The 8,392-nt window shown below is 43.8% G+C and overlaps 1 long non-coding RNA gene across 1 annotated transcript; it reads right to left on the bottom strand.

Annotated features, from left to right (window-relative positions):
• Positions 1 to 798: 798 nt before the first annotated feature.
• On the bottom strand, positions 799 to 4,430 carry LOC119272255. Its single transcript, XR_005134722.1, has 3 exons — positions 4,071 to 4,430; positions 1,682 to 3,587; positions 799 to 1,069 (listed from the first exon to the last, which is right to left on the bottom strand). It is a non-coding gene; the product is annotated as an uncharacterized LOC119272255 (long non-coding RNA).
• Positions 4,431 to 8,392: the final 3,962 nt, after the last annotated feature.

The following is an 8,392-nucleotide window of genomic DNA, read 5'->3' as shown; positions in this document are numbered from 1 at the left end:
ATTCCCGGTTGTATTCCCCCTTAGTCGGTATTGTGTAGCATTGCGTTAGAACACCCCTAACACCGCGTATCGTCATGTCATGCTTAGTAATGCATCTGTGTGCTATGTATTTACTGTTTCTTCCCCCTCTTCTCTCCGGTAGACCCCGAGATCGTTGTCGATGCCGCTGTGATCGACTACGTCACCGATGAATCTTATTCTTTACAGCAGAGCTTCCAGGCAAGCCCCCCCTTTGATCATCATGATATCGCCCATTCCATTCTCTCATGCTTGCATTAGATTTTCCTACTGTTATTGTTTGCTCCTATTCTGGTGCATAGCCTACTTTTGTAACCTGCTCATTCACTACAACAAGACCCCGCCTATAGCAATGCATTTTTCCGTATCTAAAAGTCCATATATGCGTTGCTAGGGTCTTTACCAACGGTTTGGGATGCATAGCCTTATCCAGTGTTGCTAGCTCATAATGCAACGGTTATACTTCCATTGGTAAAGGGAACCGTTGCAAGACTGCAACACATAAAACCGACTCATACAACACTTATATACGTTGGTGGCTAATGTACATGAATCCAACTCTCGTCGCTTGGCAACAAAGAATTTGTAGCGCTTCAGGTGTTTTACATATAAAATGTGAATAATATTTTATATATTGCCAGCAATTAAATTAATGCTCCACATGATGGTGATAAGTATGTATATCAAGTCAGAAGACAAAATATACGCACCAGAGGAAGAGATCATATATTGGAAAAAAATTTGTGGGATTACAATAGTTGATATTACAGGAGGAATAACATCCAAATGTGATGCATAATCTAAATATTCTCTTGACAGCGAAACTTAAACTGACAGCATCCATCAACATCCCTACAACTTAACTAAAACTTAACCGAGGAACATCATCCAACAGGAACAGCATCCCTACAACCTAACTAAAACTGAAAACAGCCATCATAACTAAAACTGAAAACAAACATCATCGTCATCATCGTGAACCAGAACATCATCATCATCAGTGCAGTATACTTGCCATGCACCCATATAATCGTCCATATATTTTTTGAATCTACAAAGAAAATAACAAAATGAATTGTTAATACACAATGCATTGACATGATGCAAATAGTGACGGGTTGCCAGCAAATAAGAAACATTACTTCTTACAAAGGGTCGTTACTTCCGAAACATTGGTTGCCCGGCTAGATTACAACTATTACAAAGAAAAGTTGTGACCTGAAAGTATTCCCTTACAACTCAAATACTACTTCAGGTCACAAAACAAACATAAACAAACTCAGAGAAAAATAAACAGATTTGGTTATGGCCTAAAAGCAAGCCACTAATAACATAGGACCTACTTAAGTTGACGGGTTAAAAGCACAATAGACACTGCTCATATGGAATAGGGCAAGCGACATAATTGGAAATTCAGCAATGTACGAACCGTGAAAGCAAAGATTTCATGTGGGTAATTCAGCAATTTATTAATCAAAGTGGTGAGAGCTTAGTGGTCAGTTTAGCAAGCAAAGAGTTCATGTGGGTAATTCAACAATTTATTAATCAAAGTGGTGAGACCTCAGTGGTCAGTTTAGCAACGTACGAATCAAAAGGGCAAGAGCATCTAAGAAGAACATTACTTGCACACAACAGTTAAGATATGGGGATCGTAGACAATTACCAAAACTATGACTATGAACACTGTCGTATCTTGGACAAATCTACTAGAAGCTCCAGCCGTCCATGGTGTTGGCCTCCATCTTGGTAGTCCCGGAACGGATGGGTGTGGCACCTCACATTAAATTACACACAACAGTAGGTACACCATTGGGGAGTACATAAATAGTTAAATAAGAGCACAAAAGGAGGCTGAAAAATGGTTAGAGCTAATCTATGCAATAAAGGAATAAACAAATAATCACCACAACGGAAATAATCTTAGTTGAGGGTAAAACTCAGTGATGTACTATGAATGTAGAGTCTGGCACACTCTAAAGCACCAAATGACATTGAGTATTTCTTTCTTTGGAAACCTCTGCACAAACAAACAGTGAGCCTCTACTTAACAAATGACAAACATGATGATTAACAGTGAGCCGCTACCGGTGTATATGTGCGTGTGCTTGCTGCAAGCTTTAGTATATGCATGTTTGCACATGAAAATGAATAAAGCTCAGGTGTAGGTTGCATCTAAGTGAGGTACTGGGATTCAGTTTTATGTTCACTATGATGTACGGCGGTAGTAGATAAGTACCTTTTTTTAGATTAGTAGATCAGTACTTGATATAGATGAATCCTCTACGTTGACTTGACCCAAGTACATATATAACAATTGCATGCTATGAGAGGACAATCACATAACCAAATGACAAGAAAATGTGTACTATATTATGGTGAGTTTTTTTAGATGAAGAGGCTAGCAAGACCAAGGAATTTAACTGGGGAGTTGCATAATAGCTTTTCAAACTGAAGGAAGAGAAGGACGTCAGTGTATCGAAATATAATTGGAAAGTAACAGTCAGTGGTGGAGCTACAAAGAAAAACCTGGGCAGGCCAAATTAAAAGAAACACAAATATTTCAACTCAAGTGATGGATGAAGAGCTGCTGCTGATAAATCTTTCCCAGCTTTACATCTCTTTTTCTCTTGAAAACCAAATTGATTCCGCGTTGATTAGCCTTGCTATCCATGACAATTATCTATTACCAAATTAAGATGTGTATTATCAATTGATTGAATTTCAAAGTGTTATAAGTTATAACCTACATTTTATACAAAAATTAGTACTGTCCTAGAGACAAGAGTTTTGGGGGTGCGCATGTGCTTGTGCAGCAGTGCTCGTCGTCTAGGTTGCTACTCGCCCAGCTGGCTGCCGCTACAAGGGTCGCCCTTGGGCCTCCGCACCTTCGGCGTTGCTACTTCCTCCGGCGGTGCGACCGGTGACTCGACCTCCGTGGCTCCGCGCCACCTCTCTCTGGACCTCCCTGCGGCTGTACGCGTGGCCCGTGCCTTATTGCCGTTTTGCTACCCTACTGGATAGGAAGAGGAGTCAAGCAACAGAGGCCAGAGGCCAAGAAAGAATCGTGAAGAAGCGATGCTACATGCAAGCAAGGCAGTCTTGAGCTGGGATACTCGTCTATCTGTACTACCACATGTATTTTTACTCCAAGGGCTGGGCAGGCCATGGCATGCTTTTGCCCTCACAAAGCTCCGCAGTGGTAACAGTGTATCACATACTACAAAAAACAGTGTATCATTTGACGTGTTCATGAAATTGAATGTTTGTTACCCCGTAGCAACACACGAGTATTTAGCTAGTAATCCAAATTGTGCAGAATAGTAAGAGCATACAACAATCAGTACATTAACAGGCGTGGAGGGAAGTATTTATCAGTGTTTTGAATCATATCAACAGCATCAAAGCAACATCATAGAAGAAACAATGTGGATTATTAATTCACCTGCTCACTAAAACAAAGGTGTCCGTGCTTCCTCCAACAGGTCCATGTCCTCTAGTATTTAAGCTGGACATGAAAGCCACCATTAGCAAGCTACTACCTCCACCTAAATAACCTCACCATCAGACTCCTGAAAAGCGTGAAATTGCAACAAAAAACTTCGATTAGTAACTCATCAAAACTGCCATCTAGAGACCAATTAAGGCTGGATCCCTCCTTAAATATTATAACTCTTGCAGTAGACTATTTAATATGGGGTATGCATATATGAAGTAGTTCTTCTCTACATCAAACAAACTGAAATGATTAATGACTCATCTATCAAGGATTGATGAGTTAGCAGCGTATAATATTTTTTTAATAATTTAATGCTCCATTGATATCTAATAATTACTAATTTAATAGAATAGCAATCAGTGCATGAACAACGGAGATCAGAAGTCAGTCTGCGGGCCTATCAGTGTTCGTCGCACAAGGGCCAAACTTTTTTGACAGGGATTAGCTGCAATAGAATCGGGGGTGCATACCTAGACATCTACAGGAGAAGAGAAAAACAGAGGTTAGAGAAAGGGGAAGAGAGAGAGGACGAAGCCAGGGGAGGGGATTCACTCACCATACGAGAAGGAGGACATGGCCACTAGCGCCGGCGCCGGCGCCGACGTCTGAAACCCTAGCCATCGCGGGAAGGTCGCGGGTGGGCTTTGGTAGCCGCGGGCGCCAGATCTAGCTGCATGGGAGGGCACCACCGTGTGATGGGACCTCGGGCATGGCGGGATTCGCCGAACGTCGCCTGAATCAGCCGCCGCAGGTGGCGCAACGAGGAGCTGCATCAAGAAAGAGAGAGATGGGATGTGAGAGGGATGGGTAGATGGGAGATGAGGCGGATCCGATAGCCTCCAGAGCAGCGATGTGGGAGGAACGGAGGGGAGGGCCGGCGGCGAGGTGGGAGGACGAGGGTGACGAGGCGGTTGGTGGCGGTGATTTGGGAGAGATGATGGGCATCGATGGCTCTGTTTCTCGCACGTCCCTCTCCGTTCTTTTATTTTTTTCATATGTATCCCACGATGGGATCAAGAGCTGCAAACCTCCAACGCATATCTGCAACCTTTAATATGCGTATCTATTGTGAATTTTACAACGTATAGCTAAAATGTTGTAGAATGTGTGCTGCTTTATAAGGGGTATCCTTGTAGTGATTGCACCTTACCTGCTTATCCTAAACTGCTTAGTATAGGTTGGTTAGTGATCCATCAGTGACCCCCACCTTGTCCTTGTTGCCCCTACTTCATCATCGAAGACCCGATCAACGGGATCGAAGACCAGGCCCCCGCACTGCACATCACTTTCCCCTTTTGTTGCTCGACTCTGCAGAGTTACCATCGAGTGCCAAGCATGGAACCTCATACATCACTCCTGATGAGATCTCTGTAGTTTAGCTATCCGGTCGTCGTCATCGAGGGTGATTTCCTCCTTAACCACTTCCGATATGGCTCTATCATACAACCCCTCAAGTGTGAACCTTGAGGGTGGATCCTCTTACGTTCACCTTGATGATTACATCAAGTGGAATTCATTGGGGGTGATTCTTCGGGTTTTCCCCTTGATGTTTGGACACACGGATACTTGGACTTTAGAACTATTACATGGAAAGGTGGGTCGACCCTGAGGGGTACCCGCGAGTGATGTGGAAACGGGTTGACCTGGAGGGTGCCCGCGAGATAATTACGAGGGGTGGCCGGGCATTCCTAGCCCATGCCGCAAGTCCTCGAGACGGGGCAACGGGGTCACAACTTTCGTGAGTCTCTGCTTGTTACCGTGCGTTCCTAATCCACTACGATTTGGATATTTGATCCGAGGGGCCTCTGGCCTAATAGCACTAACTATCACATGGGCATAGTATGGGCGTTCTACATCATATGCATCAGCCAAAGCTTAATCGACGTCAGCGACTGAGCGGTGCGCACCGGGTTGGACTGTGTAAGCTCCTGCCTTGTTTAAGGAGGTAGCTAGGTCTGCGCACCGGCCGCGTACGCAACATGCAGGAGTTCTCGGGGAGATGGCCCATGACCCCTGGGGGCATAGGCTTAGTCCGGCGTGCTGACCTCTCTATTAAGCCTAGGTCGGGTTGCGTCCTATCGTTTGGCCGAGGCCGGGCAAGGCCCAGGAAAGTGTGTTCGGCTGGAGTTAATCAATGTGGTGGGTAAGTTGGTGCACCCCTGCAGGGAAGAAAACATCTATCGATAGCCTATCCTATGGTAACGGACACTCGGAGTTGTATCCCGGTCGATACAACTAGAACTGGATACTTGTGATGAGAAATGGATTGTGATGAGAAATGGATTGTGATGAGAAATGGATAGTATGGCTCTGGGATTGCTTTCTCACAGGGAGTCATGGAAGGATCTCTGGCCAAGGTTGATAACACTACTACTACTTTACTTTATGTTACTCTTATCTCTTCTGATGTTGCATCATTCTTGGAGCGACTTGAAAATACTAGTCTTCGATAGGCTAGGCTTTCCCCCTTCTCTTCTGGCATTCTGCAGTTCAGTCCACAGATACAGCCCATTTCATTGATACCGATGCATATGTAGTGTAGATTCTTGCTTGCGAGTACTTTGGATGAGTACTCACGGTTGCTTTGCTCCCCCTTTTCCCCCTTTCTTCTTCTTTCTGGTTGATGCAACCAGATGTCGGAGCCCAGAAGCCAGATGCCACCGCCGATGTCTACTACTACGTTGAGACCGCCGACGACCAGGAGTAGTTAGGAGGCTCCCAGGCAGGAGGCCTTGCCTTTTCGACGATGTTGCTTTTGTGCTAGCCTTCTTATGGCAAACTTGTCTAACTTATGTCTGTACTCAGATATCGTTGCTTCTGCTGACTCTTGTGTTTTCGAGCTTATGTATTCAAGCCCTCGAGGCCCCTGGCTTGTAATATAAAGCTTGTATTATTTTAATTTGTGTCTAGAGTTATGTTGTGATATCTTCCCGTGAGTCCTTGATCTTGATCGTACACATTTGCGTGTATTATTAGTGTATGATTGAATCGAGGGTGTCACAAGTTGGTATCCGAGTCGACTATCTGTAGGTAGCCCCCTTTCCAACTCCTTGGCCAAAGTCAAGTCTAGTCACTACAAAAACTTTTACTAACATGGCTGTGTGTCTTACGGGCCCACGTCGCCATTGGGTGGTATTAGGATCTTTTACTCCTTGTCTATACTCTGGGACTCTAATCTCTCTTCCATTCGGGTTTAACATTTTACTAACTCTGGCATTAGGTTCTCGTACCCACTTCCTCCCGGAGAGCCCCGACATTACCGATGATCGGTTGCTTTGCCAGAAGATTCTGCGAATACTCCTCGGTGTTTCCCGAGACCCCGTGCCCACTGCTTTGCAGTTCCTGACCACCGATAATCCCGGTGAATAACATCCTTGCTGCTTGTACCTTCATATCCAGTTGCTCCTATTATTACAAGATGTACTCTCTGTTGTTTCGAGAATCCTTTGTGCCTTCTGCTTTGCGGCTTCTTTTTGCACTATGGATAATTCACTGAACCCGTTCATCCTAGTTGTTCATTTGCTTTCAAAAATACCTGAAAAGGCTATCTGATCTTTCAAAATCCTCTGCAGCCTATTGCTCTTGATTCTACTTGCCTGCTTGCATTAGGATTAATTCCATATGTCTAGCAATATTCTTTAGAATTCTTTGTGATTTTCATTATGTTCTTATGGATTCAGCGTGTGTGCGAATACTCGCAATCATCAATTAATCCTTGGAAATTTTCTTTTTGGCTCAGACATCCTTCCAGATATGTGTTGGTTCTTTCCCAATCCAGATTTGATCAGGTACACCTCTAAGTCTATTTTACTTACTCATCTTTTGATCAGAGCCTCTGCTTCTGATCCTTCGTCTTGAAATCATAGTTCCTTTGCACCCAAGCATCGAATCATTCAGACGTTTCTATAATCTGATGCCTTTGCAGCCCCTTCGTCATCTGATTTATTACCGATACTCACATCAACTCTGTCGTGAATCGCCAGATCCAATTCTGGGTTGGTGTCCAACAATTTCCTTCACATCCAAAGTCTTGTGAGTTTTCCCTGATACATAATACCTTCGATAAAATGTATCATCTGCTTTGACTCCGATACTCTGCTTTTGAACTCATATCTTTTGCTTGGTTGATGGTTGTATAGATTCATAAAAATGCCCCGATGGGTTGAACTTATGCCTTCCATAATCTGTGTGACCGGAGAGTTCTCACGAGTCTTACTCTTCTGGTACTTCACCAGATAAATGCTCTGCACTACAATTTCTTTGAAAAACGAGGAGTGAATGAAAGGTTATGCATTGAAGAAGTGGGAGTCGACCTTGAACCCTTGTCGCGCCTGCGTAAATTTGTGTTTATCTGACCTTTTCCCTATGCGAACTGACAGGTGGGACCCACAAGGAATGTGGTCAATTTAACTAGTCAACATGGTGCCACGTAGACTATTTGGCCGGTCAACAAAGTGCAATCTGATGCTGAACCGTGAGCAAGTGACCGTATAATCACCGCAAAACATATATAGTGACCGTAATCAGCTTATTCGGAAGTTCGGTGGCCGTATTATGCTTTTCTCTCTGTAGGCCCTCCAAAACTACATCTCTACACGTTGTCGCATGCTACATCTAACAACTATACAATACAGCACTAGTACTACACTCTAACACAACAAATCATATGTGTTTTTAGTTTTACTAGATATCATATTGTTACTTAATTATTCAGTGTGCATACATTAAAATTGCCTTTGAAATGTATGGCCAGTATCATATACCGCGCGGGAAAAATCCGCCCTTTCCTATTTAATCGGGTTTGTATTGATGGATCATGCGAAACAGCAAAACTATAGTACTATACAGGACAAGTGACAGTTCACTGGGCCGTCGTGT

Source organism: Triticum dicoccoides, chromosome 3A (assembly GCF_002162155.2).
Source record: "Triticum dicoccoides isolate Atlit2015 ecotype Zavitan chromosome 3A, WEW_v2.0, whole genome shotgun sequence".
In the NCBI taxonomy this organism is placed as follows: Eukaryota; Viridiplantae; Streptophyta; class Magnoliopsida; order Poales; family Poaceae; genus Triticum; species Triticum dicoccoides.
This window is presented reverse-complemented; position numbering and strand designations above follow the sequence as displayed.